The sequence below is a fragment of the Bos indicus genome, chromosome 15, assembly GCF_029378745.1.
Source record: "Bos indicus isolate NIAB-ARS_2022 breed Sahiwal x Tharparkar chromosome 15, NIAB-ARS_B.indTharparkar_mat_pri_1.0, whole genome shotgun sequence".
Lineage (NCBI taxonomy): Eukaryota > Metazoa > Chordata > Mammalia > Artiodactyla > Bovidae > Bos > Bos indicus.
In genome coordinates, this window is record NC_091774.1 from 78,749,640 (window position 1) to 78,767,414 (window position 17,775).

Consider the following 17,775-nt stretch of genomic DNA (forward strand, 5'->3'; position numbering starts at 1 on the left):
GAGGAGCCTGGTAGGCTGAAGTCCATGTGGTCACTAAGAGTCAGACATGACTGAGCGACATCACTTTCACTTTTCACTTTCATGCATTGGAGAAGGAAATGGCAACGCACTCCAGTGTTCTTGCCTGGAGAATCCCAGGGACGGGGGAGCCTGGTAGCCTGCCGTCCATGGGGTCGCACAGAGTCGAGCACGACTAAAGTGACTTAGCAGTAGTGGCAGTAGCAGATAATAATAAACAACATAAATAAAACCAAATAATATGGGGTGAAGTGTCAAACAAATTTCTCCCTCTTCTCTCAATATTTGCCAATCTTCATGCTAAGAGGTAGAATCGATTTTTTTTCCCTTAATTTTCATCTACTAAAAATCTTTGCAAATGCCAGTGTATTTGCCCTATATATATTTGCTTTTTCTATATACATCACATTTGCTTTTACTATGCCACATCTTAAAGCTATTTCAATACCAGCTCAAACATATCCTTTAACTTTTCTCATGTTTCACAATACTTCTTATAAATTTATATTAAAATTCATATGCCCATTCCTTTTCATGTGCTTTTAAACTTTTTTATGATAAGCAGTTTTCAAATAAATATATGGTTTTGAATATGTGCAAATATGAATACCAAGGCATAAAATTGTTGATTTGATATTTGAATCAATGATCAGGTAACACACGCATTTAAAATGTTGATATCGATAGTTATTGACAAACTATTTTTCTGGAGGTTGTATAACAACTACAGTCTTGTCCTCTGTCAGTGAGAATTCGTTTGTCCATATTTTAAAGACCAGTACCTGATAAATATTTATAACAACTGATTAAAGTTATTATCTTTTTTAAATTTTATTTTATTTTTAAACTTTACAATATTGTATTGGTTTTGCCAAATATCGAAATGAATCCGCCACAGGTATACATGTGTTCCCCATCCTGAACCCTCCTCCCTCCTCCCTCCCCACACCATCCCTCTGGGTCATCCCAGTGCACCAGCCCCAAGCATCCAGCATCGCGCATCGAACCTGGACTGGCGACTCGTTTCATATATGATATTACATGTATTTCAATGCCATTCTCCCAAATCATCCCACCCTCACCTTGTCTCACAGAGTCCAAAAGACTGTTCTATACATCAGTGTCTCTTTTGCTGTCTCGTATACAGGATTATTTTTACCATCTTTCTAAATTCCATATATATGCGTTAGTATACTGTATTGGTGTTTTTCTTTCTGGCTTACTTCACTCTGTATAATAGGCTCCAGTTTCATTCACCTCATTAGAACTGACTCAAATGTATTCTTTTTAATGGCTGAGTAATACTCCATTGTGTATATGTACCACAGCTTTCTTATCCATTCATCTGTTGATTGACATCTAGGTTGCTTCCATGTCCTGGCTATTATAAACAGTGCTGCCATGAACATTGGGGTACACGTGTCTCTTTCAGTTCTGGTTTCCTCAGTATGTATGCCCAGCAGTGGGATTGCTGGGTCATAAGGCAGTTCTATTTCCAGTTTTTTAAGGAATCTCCACACTGTTCTCCATAGTGGCTGTACTAGTTTGCATTCCCACCAACAGTGTAAGAGGGTTCCCTTTTCTCCACACCCTCTCCAGCATTTATTGCTTGTAGACTTTTGGATCGCAGCCATTCTGACTGGTGTGAAATGGTATCTCATTGTGGTTTTGATTTGCATTTCTCTGATAATGAGTGATGTTGAGCATTTTTTCATGTGTTTGTTAGCCATCTGTATGTCTTCTTTGGAGAAATGTCTATTTAGTTCTTTGGCCCATTTTTTGATTGGGTCATTTATATTTCTGGAATTGAGCTGTAGGAGTTGCTTGTATATTTTTGAGATTAGTTGTTTGTCCGTTGCTTCATTTGCTATTATTTTCTCCCATTCTGACGGCTGTCTTTCACCTTGCTTATAGTTTCCTTTATTGTGCATAAGCTTTTAAGTTTAATTAGGTCCCATTTGTTTATTTTTGCTTTTATTTCCAATATTCTGGGAGGTGGGTCATAGAGGATCCTGCTGTGATGTATGTCGGAGAGTGTTTTGCCTATGTTCTCCTCTAGGAGTTTTATAGTTTCTGGTCTTACATTGAGATCTTTAATCCATTTTGAGTTTATTTTTGTGTATGGTGTTAGAAAAGTGCTCTAGTTTCATTCTTTTACAAGTGGTTGACCAGTTTTCCCAGCACCACTTGTTAAAGAGATTGTCTTTAATCCATTGTGTATTCTTGCCTCCTTTGTCAAAGATAAGGTGTCCATATGTGTGTGGATTTGTCTCTGGGCTTTTTATTTTGTTCCATTGATCTATATTTCTGTCTTTGTGCCAGTACCATACTGTCTTAATGACTGTGGCTTTGTAGTAGAGCCTTAAGTCAGGTAGGTTGATTCCTCCATTTCCATTCTTCTTTCTCAAGATAGCTTTGGCTATTCGAGGTTTTTTGTATTTCCATAAATTGTCAAATTATTTGTTCTAGCTCTGTGATGAATACCGTTGGTAGCTTAATAGGGATTGCATTGAATGTATAAATTGCTTTGGGTAGTATACTCATTTTCACTATATTGATTCTTCCAATCCGTGAACATGGTATATTTCTCCATCTATTAGTGTCCTCTTTGATTTTTTTCACCAGTGTTTTATAGTTTTCTATATATAGGTCTTTAGTTTCTTTAGGTAGATATATTCCTAACTATTTTATTCTTTCCGTTGCAATGGTGAATGGAATTGTTTCCTTAATTTCTCTTTCTGTTTTCTCATTATTAGTGTATAGGAATGCAAGGGATTTCTGTGTGTTGATTTTATATCCTGCAACTTTACTATATGCATTGATTAGCTCTAGTAATTTTCTGGTGGAGTCTTTAGGGTTTTCTATGTAGAGGATCATGTCATCTGCAAACAGTGAGAGTTTTACTTCTTCTTTTCCAATTTGGATTCCTTTTATTTCTTTTTCTGCTCTGATTGCTGTGGCCAAAACTTCCAAAACTATGTTGAATAGTAATGGTGAAAGTGGGCACCCTTGTCTTGTTCCTGACTTTAGAGGAAATGCTTTCAATTTTTCACCATTGAGGATAATGTTTGCTGTGGGTTTGTCATATATAGCTTTTATTATGTTGAGGTATGTTCCTTCTATTTCTGCTTTCTGGAGAGTTTTTATCATAAATGGATGTTGAATGTTGTCAAAGGCTTTCTCTGCCTCTATTGAGATAATCATATGGTTTTTATTTTTCAATTTGTTAATGTGGTTTATTACATTGATTGATTTGTGGATATGAAGAATCCTTGCATCCCTGGGATAAAGCCCACTTGGTCATGGTGTATGATCTTTTTATTGTGTTGTTGGATTCTGATTGCTAGAATTTTGTTAAGGATTTTTGCATCTCTGTTCATCAGTGATATTGGCCTGTAGTTTTCTTTTTTTGTGGGATCTTTTTCAGGTTTGGTATTAGGGTGATGGTGGCCTCAAAGAATGACTTTGGAAGTTTACCTTCCTCTGAAATTTTCTGGAAGAGTTTGAGTAGGATAGGTGTTAGCTCTTCTCTAAATTTTTGGTAGAATTCAGCTGTGAAGCCATCTGGACCTGGGCTTTTGTTTGCTGGAAGATTTTTGATTACCGTTTCAATTTCTGTGCTTGTGATGGATCTGTTAATATTTTCTATTTCTTCCTGGTCCAGTTTTGGAAAGTTGTACTTTTCTAAGAATTTGTCCATTTCTTCCACATTGTCCATTTTATTGGCATATAATTGTTGATAGTAGTCCCTTATGATCCTTTGTATTTCTGTGTTGTCTGTTGTGATCTCTCCATTTTCATTTCTAATTTTATTGATTTGATTTTTCTCCCTTTGTTTTTTGATGACTCTGGCTAATGGCTTGTCAATTTTATTTATCCTTTCAAAAAACCATCTTTTGGCTTTGTTGATTTTTGCTATGGTCTCTTTTGTTTCTTTTTCATTTATTTCTGCCCTAATTTTTAAGATTTCCTTCCTTTTACTAACCCTGGGGTTCTTCATTTCTTCCTTTTCTAGTTGCTCTAGGTGTAGAGTTGGGTTATTTATTTGACTTTTTTCCTGTTTCTTGAGGTATGCCTGTATTGCGATGAACTTTCCCCTTAGGACTGCTTTTAAAGTGTCCCACAGATTTTGGGTTGTTGTGTTTTCATTTTCATTCGTTTCTGTGCAAATTTTGATTTCTTTTTTGATTTCTTCTGTGATTTGTTGGTTATTCAGCAGCGTGTTGTTCAGCCTCCATATGTTGGAATTTTTAATAGTTTTTCTCCTGTAATTGAGATCTAATCTTACTGCATTGTGGTCAGAAAAGATGCTTGGAATGATTTCCATTTTTTTGAATTTTCCAAGGCTAGATTTATGGCCCAGGATATGACCTATCCTGGAGAAGGTTCCATGTGTACTTGAGAAAAAGGTGAAATTCATTGTTTTGGGATGAAATGTCCTATAGATATCAATTAGGTCTAACTGGTCTATTGTATCATTTAAAGTTTGTGTTTCCTTGTTAATTTTCTGTTTAGTTGATCTATCCATAGGTGTGAGTGGGGTATTAAAGTCTCCCACTATTATTGTGTTATTGTTAATTTCTCCTTTCATACTTGTTAGCATTTGTCTTACATATTGCGGTGCTCCCGTGTTGGGTGCATATATATTTATAATTGTTATATCTTCTTCTTGGATTGATCCTTTGATCATTATGTAGTGACTGTCTTTGTCTCTTTTCACAGCCTTTGTTTAAAGTCTATTTTATCTGATATGAGTATTGCTACTCCTGCTTTCTTTTGGTCCCTATTTGCATAGAAAGTCTTTTTCCAGCCCTTCACTTTCAGTCTGTATGTGTCCCCTGTTTTGATTTGGGTCTCTTGTAGACAGCATATGTAGGGGTCTTATTTTTGTATCCATTCAGCCAGTCTTTGTCTTTTGGTTGGGGCATTCAACCCATTTACGTTTAAGGTAATTATTGATAAGTATGATCCCGTTGCCATTTACTTTAGTGTTTTGGGTTCAAATTTATACACTGTTTTTGTGTTTCTTGTCTAGAGAATATCCTTTAGTATTTGTTGGAGAGCTGGTTTGGTGGTGCTGAATTCTCTCAGCTTTGCTTGTCTGTAAAATTTTTGATTTCTCCTTCATATTTGAATGAGATCCTTGCTGGGTACAATAATCTGGGCTGTAGGTTATTTTCTTTCATCACTTTAAGTGTGTCTTGCCATTCCCTCCTGGCTTGAAGAGTTTCTATTGAAAGATCAGCGGTTATCCTTATGGGAATTCCCTTGTGTTTTATTTGTTCTTTTCCCCTTGCTGCTTTTCATATTTGTTCTTTGTGTTGATCTTTGTTAATTTGATTAATATGTGTCTTGGGGTGTTTCTCCTTGGGTTTATCCTGTTTGGGACTCTCTGGGTTTCTTGGACTTGGGTGATTATTTCCTTCCCCATTTTAGGCAAGTTTTCAACTATTATCTCTTCAAGTATTTTCTCATGGTCTTTCTTTTTGTCTTCTTCTGGGACCCCTATGATTCGAATGTTGTAACGTTTAATATTGTCCTGGAGGTCTCTGAGATTGTCCTCATTTCTTTTAATTCGTTTTTCTTTTATCCTCTCTGATTCATTTATTTCTACCATTCTATTTTCTAATTTACTAATCCTATCTTCTGCCTCTGTTATTCTACTATTTGTTGCCTCCAGGGTGTTTTTAATTTCATTTATTACATTATTCATTATATATTGACTCTCTTTTATTTCTTCTAGGTCCTTGTTAAACCTTTCTTGCATCTTCTCAATCTTTGTCTCCAGGCTATTTATCTGTGATTCCATTTTAGTTTCAAGATTTTGGATCAATTTCACTATCATTATTCGGAATTCTTTATCAGGTAGATTCCCTATCTCTTCCTCTTTTGTTTGGTTTGGTGGGCATTTATCCTGTTCCTTTATCTGCTGGCTATTCCTCTGTCTCTTCATCTTTTTTAAATTGCTGAGTTTGGGGTGTCCTTTCTGTATTCTGGCAGTTTGTGGAGTTGTCTTTATTGTGGCATTTCCTCACTGTATCTGGGTTTGTACAGGTGGCTTGTCAAGGTTTCTTGGTTAGGAAAGCTTGTGTCGGTGTTCTGGTGGGTGGAGCTGCATTTCTTCTCTCTGGAGTGCACTGAAGTGTCCAGTAATGAGTTATGAGATGTCTATGGTTTTGGGGTGACTTTGGGCAGCCTGTGTCTTGGAGCTCAGGGCTGTGTTCCCGTGTTGCTGGAGAATTTGCTTGGTATGTCTTGCCCTGGAACTTGTTGGCTCTTGTGTGGTGCTTGGTTTCAGTGTAGGTATGGAGGCGTTTGATGAGCTCCTGTCAATTAATGATCCCTGGAGTCAGGTGTTCCCTGGTGTCAGGGTTTGGACTTAAGCCTCCTGCTTCCAGTTATTGGTCTTATTTTTACAGTAGTTTCAAAACTTCTCTTTGTGTACAGCACCATTGATAAAACATCTAGGTTAAAGATGAAAAGTTTCTCCACTGTGAGGGTCACCCACGGAGGTTCACAGCGTTACATGGAGAAGAGAAGAGGAGGAGGGAGTTAGAGGTGACCCGAATGAGATGAGGTGGAATCAATAGAGGAGAGAGTGGGCTAGCCAGTAATCACTTCCTTATGTGCACTCCAGAACTGGACTGCTCAGAGTTGTTCATGGAGTTATACAGAGAAGAGAAGAAGGAGGAAGGAGACAGAGGTGGCCAGGAGTATAAATGGGGGGAATGAAAAGGAGGGAGACAGATCCAGCCAGTAATCAGTTCCCTAAGTGTTCTCCACCGTCTGGAACACACAGAAATTGACAGAGTTGGGTAGAGTAGAGAGGGGTTAGGGAGGAGACACAGGCGACCTGGTGGAGAAAAAGGAGAGTCCAAAGGGAGACAGAGCTGTCAAGCCAGTAATCTTGCTCCCTAGTGAAAAATGGGTACTGAAGATTGGGTTCTTAAAGGTACAAAATTGGTAACAAATACATAAAAGCAAAAATTAAAAATCTAGAGTAGAGTTTCAAATTTCAAAAATACAATGTTAAAGAAAAGAAGAAGGAAAAGAAAGAGAGAAAAACAAGCAAACAAAAACAAAGTCGCAAAAATTATAAAGAAAATATAGGTACAAAATTGTTAACAAATACCAAAAAGCAGAAGTTAAAAATCTAGAGTAGAGTTTGGAATTTCAGAAATACAATGTTAAAAAAAAAGAAGAAAAAGAAAGAGAGAAAAAAACCCCAAAATCTAACAAAGTTGCAAAATTTATAAAAGAAAATATAGGTACAAAATTGATAACAAATACCAAAAAGCATAAATTAAAAATCTAGAATAGAGTTTGGAATTTCAGATATACAATGTTATATAAAAAAAGAAGAGAAAGAAAAAGAGGGGAAAAAAAAGTCACAAAAATTATAAACAAAAATATAGGTACAAAATTGATAACAAATACCAAAAAGCTAAAATTAAAAATCTAGAGTAGAGATTGGAATTTCAAAAATACAATGTTAAAGAAAAGAAGGAAAAAAAGGTCACAAAAATTATAAAAATTATATATATGAAGTTTGCTTTAAAAAAATAGGATCTTTTTTTTTTTTTTTTTTGGCCAAGTAATAGTAGATTATAAGAGTGAAAATTAAAGGAATAATAGAGGACCTAAATTTCTTTTAAAAATTAAAAAAAAAAAAGAAAGAAAGAATGATCGTAAAGATAGTAAAAATATATCTAGAACTTTCTCTGGTTTTGTTGAGAGTATTGTGGGATCAGTTCATTTTCGGCTAGTTCCTTGGTCCGACTTATATTTTTCAAGATCTATAGGCCCCTTCCTATGTAGTCGGTACTAACCACAGGGTTTAATCTATTGCCTGTAGCTTCCAAGGCGGTTCCTTCTGTTATAGTTTCTTCTGTTTGCTGGTCTCTTCAGTGTCTGGTTTCTGCCCTGACACAAAGGGGACGGTGGTGGACACTTTTTTTTTTTTTTTTTTAGGCTCACTTGTTCAGTTGCGCTGTGGGGAGAGAGGGATGCTGCAAACAAATAACACTGGCGTGTGCTCGCAGTGCCTCAGCCACACTGGGTCTGCCCCCCGCTCACGGCGCGAGTAGCCTCCCTGCCCACACTGCTCAGGCTCTAGGTTGCTCCAGCGGCATCTGTGGCCAGCCCTGGGCTGCTTGCACCTCCCAGGTCCTAGCTGCTCAGGTTCAGGCACTCGGGTAGTCCTCAGAGGTGCAGACTCGGTTGGGCCTGCGTTTTGTGCCCTTCCCAGGTCCGAGCAGCTCAGGTGATGAGGTGTCTGGCGAGCGTGATTGCTGCGACTTATCGCCTTCCCGCCGCTTGGTTATCTAGGTGTACAACTGGCGCACCTTCTCAGGCGGATGTTGACCGTCCAGACCCCCAAGAAATCTTAGTTAGCAAAATACCCTGCTTACAGTTTTATAGATAATGTCTCCCTGGGGCTGCGATTGCCCTCTTCTGGCTCTGGCTGCCTGTCACTGGAGGGGGATGGTCTGCAGCCGGCTATCTGTGTTTAGTCCTTTGTTCCGTGTGCGGGCCTGGTGGTGTCTTAGGTTAGGGCTGGCTTTTTGCGTAGTAGATATCCCACAGTCTGGTTTGCTAGCCCAAATTATTTCACTCACATAGCGCTTGGGGTATTTAGGCCAGATCTTTACTCTAAGCGATGCAGCCCGCGCCGCACCTCCCTGCCCAGCCCCCGCTTGCTAGTGGCGTGTGCAGGCATCTGCCCTGCTTCTCCGCTGGGGGAGTTACCGTAGGGTTCGCAATCTGCAGGTTTTAATTGTTTATTTATTTTTTCTCCCTGTTATGTTGCCCTCTGTGCTTCCAAGGCTTGGCACAGATTCGGCAGTGAGGTTTCCTGGTGTTTGGAAACTTCTCTCTTTTTAAGACTCCCTTCCTGGGATGGAACTCCGTCCCTCCCTCTTGTCTCTTTTTTTGTCTTTTATATTTTTTCCTACCTCATTTCGAAGACTTGGGTTGCTTTTCTGGGTGCCTGATGTCCTCTGCTGGCATTCAGAAGTTGTTTTGTGGAATTTACTCAGCGTTTAAATGTTCTTTTGCTGAATTTGTGTGGGAGAAAGTGTTCTCCCCATCCTACTCCTCCACCATCTTAGCTCCTGCTCCTGATTAAAGTTATTTTTATACTTTGCTACCCTATTTATATAATTTAGCTCAGCATCATTCAGTACATTTAACTTGAGTCATATTTATTTTTTGGTAGATATTTTATATGTATGTCTTTATTGCACTCAATTTTTGATTTTTATGAGATTATATATTAAAGAAATGATCTTTTACATTGTATATATAATTAATGTTTTCTGGTTATATGTTCTTAAATTTTATCCTATGTAGAGTGCTTTTTGCATGTAATATTTTTATACTTTATATTCAGGTTTTTTGTATATTGCTTATGAAGAATTTTTTCATTTCACTTGTGACAATTTTTTAATTCTTTTTTAGTATTTATTTTATTATTATTATTATTTTTACTTTACAATATTGTATTGGTTTTGTCATACATCAATATGCATCTGCCACTGAACCCCCTCCCACCTCCCTCCCCATACCATCCCTCTGGGTCATCCCAGTGCACCAGCCCCAAGCTTCCTGTATCCTGCATTGAACCTGGACTGGTGATTCATTTCTTATATGATATTATACATGTTTTAATGCCATTCTCCCAAATCATCCCACCCTCTCCCTCTCCCACAGAGTCCAAAAGACTGTTCTATACATCTGTGTCTCTTTTGCTGTCTCGCATACATGGTTGTCATTACCATGTTTCTAAATTCCATATATATGCATTAGTATACTGTATTGGTGTTTTTCTTTCTGGGTTACTTCACTCTGTATAATAGGCTCCAGTTTCATTCACCTCATTAGAACCGATTCAAATGTATTCTTTTTAATGGCTGAGTAATACTCCATTGTGTATATGTACCACAGCTTTCTTATCCATTCATCTGCTGATGGACATCTAGGTTGCTTCCATGTCCTGGCTATTATAAACAGTGGTGAGATGAACATTGGGGTAGACATGTCTCTTTCAATTCTGGTTTCCTCGGTGTGTATGCCCAGCATTGGGATTGCTGGGTCGTATGGCAGTTCTATTTCCAGTTTTGTAAGGAATCTCCACACTGTTCTCCATAGTGGCTGTAATAGTTTGCATTCCCACCAACAGTGTAAGAGGGTCCCCTTTTCTCCACACCTTCTCCTGCATTTATTGCCCATAGACTTTTGGATCGCAGCCATTCTGACTGGTGTGAAATGGTACCTCATTGTGGTTTGATTTGCATTTCTCTGATAATGAGTGATGTTGAGCATCTTTTCATGTGTTTGTTAGCCATATGTATGTCTTCTCTGGAGAAATGTCTATTTAGTGCTTTGGCCCATTTTTTGATTGGGTCGTTTATTTTTCTGGAATTGAGCTGCAGGGGTTGCTTGTATATTTTTGAGATTAGTTGTTTGTCAGTTGCTTCATTTGCTATTATTTTCTCCCATTCTGAATGCTGTCTTTTCACCTTGCTTATAGTTTCTTTTGTTGTGCAGAAGCTTTTAATTTTAATTAGACCCCATTTGTTTATTTTTGCTTTTATTTCCAGTATTCTGGGAGGTGGATCATAGAGGATTCTGCTATGATGTATTTCGGAGAGTGTTTTGCCTATGTTAATTTTTAAAACATTTTTGATGTCATATGGAAACTTTTGATTTGTATTGAATTAATTTTGCTATTGGAGGTAAATATGGATTGAATTTTTAGTTGTTTCTCTAAATTTTAGGTTTCTTTTAAATGGTCAAGTAAATATATTTTTGCCATTGATTTAAAATCCTGACTATTGTATCCTGAAGTCCAATGTATTTGGATCTAATTCAAGACTCTATTCTTTTTCATTGATCTCTTTATTCATGTGTAGATTGGCACATAATACGATTGCTATGATATATAACACATTTTGATGAGTAAAGAGACTAGCAGTCCCTCATTACTATTCTTTTTCAGAGGTATGCCTAGGCTTGTATATCTCTGTTCCAATTTATTACATACAAAATAATAAATTGAATATAAATAAGATAAATAATGTAGTTTAAAATGCTGCTGCTGCTAAGTCACTTCAGTCATGTCCGACTCTGTGCGACCCCATAGATGTCAGCCCACCAGGCTCCCCCGTCCCTGGGATTCTCCAGGCAAGAACACTGGAGTGGGGTGCCATTTCCTTCTCCAATGCATGAAAGTGAAAAGTGAAAGTGACGTTGCTCAGTCGTGCCTGACTCTTCCCGACCCCATGGACTGCAGCCTACCAGGCTCTTTAGTCCATGGAATTTTCAAGCAAGAGTACTGGAGTGGGTTTCCATTGCCTCCTCTGAGTTTAAAATGAAGTTAAAATAAATTTAAAATGGTTTCTTCACAAAATAATATTCCATTGTTATTGTCAATAAAATTCTTTTTGCTGCTGCTGCTGCTAAGTCGCTTCAGTCGTGTCTGACTCTGTGCGACCCCGTAGACAGTAGGCCATCAGGGTCTATCCATCCCTGGGGTTCTCCAGGCAAAAACACTGGAGTGGGTTGCCATTTCCTTCTCCGTTGCGTGAAAGTGAAAAGTGAAAGTGAAGTCGCTCAGTCATGTCCGACTCTTCGCGACCCCATGGACTGCAGCCTACCAGGCTCCTCCGTCCATGCGATTTTGTAGGCAAGAGTACTGGAGTGGCTGTCATTGCCTTCTCACAAGATTCTTTTTAAGAAGGGTCATTTTAGAGGAGTTGAGTCTTTAGAATATAAAATTGTGACCCAGGTATGAAAAGATGTTTTCAGTTAAAAGTCACCTTTTGTAAATTTGGGTAAAGCAGGAATTACAGTTCCTGCTTGTGTTTCTGTCCTTGTGGACATGTCCTGTTCTTCATCTATGATACCTGAAATACCAACTGACACCTGCTGTAAGAAAGGAATCATCTCCTTCAGTAAGTCCAGGACTCACGTCTTTGCTGAACATCTTTTGCTGTTCAGATCTTCCTGCCCATAGTGGTTGCCAATGAGCACTATGTGGCCATCTGCAAAGCCCCGGACTGTGAAACCATCATGAGTGACAGGATTGTGGCTTCCTCTTTCAAGTAATAGGAGCTGGAGGGTTGTACTTGCAACCACACAGATCTTCATAGTATGGCTGCCTGTCTGTGGTTCAATGTCAAAGACCATTCTTGTGTGCCTTAACCCTTTGTTGAAACTTGTCTGCATGGAATTCATATCCTTGGTCTCTGTTGCTGCCAATCATTGCTTCATTTATCCATTAAAATATTTTCCCTTGTTGGTCTCCTATGTGGTCATTGTCCTCCCTAGAGAGATAGCTTGGAGGGGAGATGCAAAATTCTTTCCACCTGTGTCTCTCACATCACTGTGGTCATCTTAGTTTTTGTGCCCTGCTTATTTGTGCATTTGTATCCAAGGCTTGGGTACATTTTATATCATGATAAGGCCCTTGTTAAACTTCTTAAACTTCAAGCTCAGAAATTTAAACTTGAAAATGCTATGAGGAAGTTCTGGGATGATAAAGTGTCTTTGGGAAATAATCATAACAATAAAAAGTGAGTTTGTTTTTAAAATGGAAAAGAGAAAATACAATTTTTATTTTATTTTTAATTTATTTATTTATTTTAATTGATAGCTAACTACTTTACAATATAGTAAATTACTATATAATATAGAAGTGGTTTTTGCCATACTTTGACATGAATCAGCCAAGGGTGTACATGTGTTCCCCATCCTGAACCCCGCTGCCATTTCCCTTCGCATCCCATCCCTCAGGGTTCTCCCAGTGCACCAGCCCTGAGCACCCTGTCTCATGCATCAACACTGGACTGGCGATCTATTTCATATATGGTAATGTACATGTTTCAATGCTATTCTCTCAAATCATCCCACCCTCACCTTGTCTCACAGAGTCCAAAAGTCTGTTCTTTACATCTGTGCCTCATTTGCAGTCTTGCATATAAGGTCATTGTTACCATCTTTCTAAATTCCATATATATATATCAATATCTTTTATTAGTGTTTTTCTTTCTGGCTTACTTCACTCTGTATAATAGCCTCCAGTTTCATCCACCCTCATTAGAACTAATTCAAATGCATTCTTTTTCATAGCTGAGTAATATTCCATTGTGTATATGTACCATGGCTTTCTTATCCATTTGTCTGCCAATGGACATCTAGGTTGCTTCTATGTCCTAGCTATTGTAAACAATGCTGTGATGAATACTGGTGTATATGCGTCTCTTTCAATTCTGATTTCCTCGGTGTGTATGCCCGGCAGTGGGGTTGCTGGGTCATATGGCAGTTCTATTTCCAGTTTTGTAAGGAATTTCCACACTGTTCTCCATAGTGGCTGTACTAGTTTGCATTCCCACCAACAGTGTAAGAGGGTTCCCTTTTCTCCACACTCTCTCCAGCATTTATTGTTTGTAGACATTTTGATAGCAGCCATTCTGACTGGTGTGAAATGGTACCTCACTGTGATTTAGGTTTGCATTTCTCTGACAGTAGTGATGCTGAACATCTTTTCACGTGTTTGTTAGCCCTCTGTATGTCTTCTTTGGAGAAATGTCTGCTTAGTTCTTTGGCCCATTTTTTGATAGGGCCATTTATTCTTCTGGTATGGAGCTGCATGAATTGCTTGTATGTTTTTGAGATTAGTTGTTTGTCAGTTGCTTCATTTGCTATTATTTTTTTCCCATTCTGAAGGCTGTCTTTTAAACTTGCTTATAGTTTCCTTCATTGTGCAAAAGCTTTTAAGTTTAATTAGGTCCCATTTGTTAATTTTTACCTTTATTTCCATTACTCTGGGAGGTGGGTCATAGAGGATCCTGCTGTGATTTATGTCAGAGAGTGTTTTGCCTATGTTTTCCTCTAGGAGTCTTAAAGTTTCTGGTCTTACATTTAGATCTTTAATCCATTTTGAGTTTATTTTTTTTGCATGGTGTTAGAAAGTGTTCTAGTTTCATTATTTTACAAGAGGTTGACCAGTTTTCCCAGCATCACTTGTTAAAGAGATTGTCTTTTGTCCATTGCATAGTCTTGCCTCCTTTGTCAAAGATAATGTATCCATAGGTCTGTGGATTTATCTCTGAGCTTTCTATTTTATTCCATTGATCTATATGAGAAAATAAAATTTTATGATTGAAGACAACTGTACACTACTTAACAAAAGCATGTTGTTTTTGACATATAGCCACACAGAGGCAAGTTCCAGGTAGAGAGTGATTTACCATTATAACATTATGTTTAGGTTTATGTATTACTCAGTTGGTAGTTAACTTTTATTTACTGTCAGAATTAGTTAGGACTTGGAAATTCCCTGCCAGTCCAGAGGTTGGGACTACACACTTTCATTGCCCAGGCCTATGTTCAGCCCCTGGTAGAAGGACTAGAATCCCACAAGGTATACCACACAGCCACACACATAAAAAAGCCACACCAAAACAGACAAACGGACAGACAAAAAATGTAGGCATGGAATATTGAAAAAAAGAGTTTGTTATAATACAGTTCTAAAGTTTTTTTGAAATGCAAATGTTTATTTTACTATGACTCATTGCAGTTTCTAGTTAAGTCATCACGTTTCCACATAGCATAATTTATTCCCTGTCACTCTGAGGGTAAACCCACCCCACTCAGTGTTTCATCAGTCACTTTGGTGTCTCTGCAGAGTGGAGTCGAAGTCCAATCTGTGGTGTGTAATCTGGGTGTATATTCCCACTGCTTTGTAGGGAGGAAGTTTCATATTATAAAATGCCCTCCTCCCCTGAATAACCAGGCAATCTGAGCTAGTCTGGAGGAGCACAAAATACTTGAAAAATGTTTGTTATCTTGCACCTAAAATCTGATTTTCAGACTCCAAACTTATTTCAGGTCTGCTTTGTTTATTGATGAATCCTGAGTACTTAGAACAATGCCTGGCCTATGGTAGATACTCAATGTTGGTTGAGTTGATTACATAATACTTGGGTATTGACAATACACCCTAGTATATTTAAAATTGATAACCAACCAGGATCTACCATATATAGCACAGGGAATTCTATTCAACATCCTATAATAACCTAAATGGGAAAAGAATTTGAAAAATAATAGGTACGTGTATATGTGCAACTCACTCACTTTGCTGAACACCTGAAGCTAATATTGTTAGTCAGCTATAATCCAATATAAAATAAATATTGAATATTAAAAAATAGAAAATTTAATTTAGCAATTATGTCATTGGATTCCTAGATGTTAATTGGCAGGTGAATGGATAAGAATGTTGTAGTATACATATCCAATGGAATAATTACTCAGTTATAAAAGGAACGCATTTAAGTCAGTTCTAATGAGGTGGATTAAGCTAGAGCCTATTATAAGTGTGAATTAAGTCAGAAATAGATATTGTGTATTAAAGTATATATATGGAAGTTAGAAAGATAGTACTGATGATCCTATGTGAAGGGCAGCAAAGGAGACAGTTGTAAAGAACAGATGTTTGGACTCAGTGGAAGAAGGAGAGAGTGGGATGACTTGAGAGAGTAGCATTGAAACACACACCTTTACCGTGTGTAAAACAGACAACCAGAGGGAGTTTGATGTAAGACACAGGGCACCCAATTCAGTGCTCTATGCCAACCTGGAGGGGTGGATCAGCGGGGAAAGGGTGAGGGGTTCAGGAGGGAGGGGACACAAGTATGCAGCGGAGGCTATCATCCTCCAATTGAAGTAATAAATAAATTAAAAATACAATTATTAAAAAATAGAAATATTAATTTAGTTTTTTTGTAATTAAATTGACACATTTACCTTTTAAACCCAGGTGTATCTAAAGCTAGACACGGTGGCTATCATGCTATAGTTCATGTTCATATCATAAACCAAACTAGGGGACAAACTTGCATCTTATGCATTGGCAAGTGAATTCTTCATAACTGAGCCACCAGGAAAGCCCCTATCAGTTCAGTTCCATTCAGTCACTCAGTCATGTCCGACTCCTGGAGACCCCATGAACTGCAGCACGCCAGGCCTCCCTGTCCATCACCAACTCCTGGAGTCCACCCAAAACCATGTCTGTGGAGTTGGCGATGCCATCCAGCCATCTTATCCTCTGTCGTCGCCTTCTCTCCTGCCCCCAATCCCTCCCAGCATCAGAGCCTTTCCCAATGAGTCAGCTCTTCGCATCAGGTGGCCAAAGGACTGGAGTTTCAGCTTCAACATCACTCCTTCCAGGGAACACCCAGGACTGATCTCCTTTAGGATGGACTGGTTGGATCTCCTTGCAATCCAAGAGACTCTCAGGAGTCTTTCATAACACCACAATTCAAAAACATCAATTCTTTGGTGCTCAGCATTCTTTATAGTCCAACTCTCACATCCATACACAATTACTGGAAAAACCATAGCTTTGACTAGACAGACCTTTGTTGACAAAGTAATGTCTCTGCTTTTCAATATGCTATCTAGGTTGATCATAACTTTCCTTCCAAGGAGTAAGCATCTTTTAATTTCATCGCTGCAATCACCATCTGCAGTGATTTTGGAGACCCAAAAAATAAAGTCTGACCCTGTTTCCACTGTTTCCCCATCTATTTGCCTTGAAGTGATGGGACCAGATGCCATGATCTTAGTTTTCTGAATGTTGAATTTTAAGCCAACTTGTTCACTCTCCTCTTTCACTTTCATCAAGAGGCTATTTAGTTCTTCTTCACTTTCTGCCATAAGGGTGGTGTCATCTGCATGTCTGAGGTTATTGATATTTCTCTTGGCAATCTTGATTCCAGCTTGAGCTTATTCCTGCCCAGCATTTCTTATGATGTACTCTGCATATGTTAAATAAGCAAGGTGACAATATACAGCCTCAACGTTCTCCTTTCCTATTTGGAACCAGTCTGTTGTTCCATGTCCAGTTGCTTCCTGACGTGCATATAGATTTCTCAAGAGGCAGGTCAGGTAGTCTGATATTCCCCTCTCTTTCAGAATTTTCACCAGTTTATTGTGATCCACACAGTCAAAGGCTTTGGCATAGTCAATAAAGCAGAAATAGATATTTCTCTGGAACTCTCTTGCTTTTTTGATCGAGTCCCTATAGATGTTCTTTAAAACCTTTGAGGAAAATCCCAGTGAATTAATTACACAAGATTCAGCCTTGGACACATTTCAAGACCCAGTGATAATTGCAGCTGGAAGGGGTGAAATAGCCTGTGATCTTCACCCCTAAAAGGAAGAAGATGCTATTCACTTAGTAACTGCCATAAAATTTTAAGGAGGTCCATTCTTAGACTTATAGCATGACTTAAAAAGAATCACAGGAATGTCTTTCAAGATCTCAACTAGTTTGGTCATGTTAATATGACAGAGTGAAAAGAAGTGGACAGTCAAATGCTATTTATATTTTTGAAGTTAGGAGGAAAGAAGTTACTTGTGAACAATTTCCCTGCCAAATAACTAGTTGATTTCTTCTATGTGTATGTAGTATATGCTGGACATTTTGATATATTTCCTAATGCAATAAACTTGTTTTTCAGTGTGTGCACCATGGAATTGCCTTCAAATAATCTACACTGCATTTAAAATGACCTGAATAATCAGAAGACTCCATGAAGCAAATGGATGGACAGTCAAATAAACTATATGCTCAAGTAATAGAGTGGCCTTTTGTCCTCTTTGTCAAACTGGATGAAAAATAATTCCAAGTGTTTCTGAGTAACTTCAAGTTATTCTTCAGGTTCTGAACAAGCCTCCAGAAGG

At 38.2% G+C, this 17,775-nt stretch overlaps 1 pseudogene; it reads left to right on the plus strand.

Moving 5' to 3' along the window:
• LOC139187387 (olfactory receptor 4A47-like) overlaps positions 1-17,775 on the plus strand; it is a 30,445-nt pseudogene that overhangs the window by 2,953 nt on the left and 9,717 nt on the right.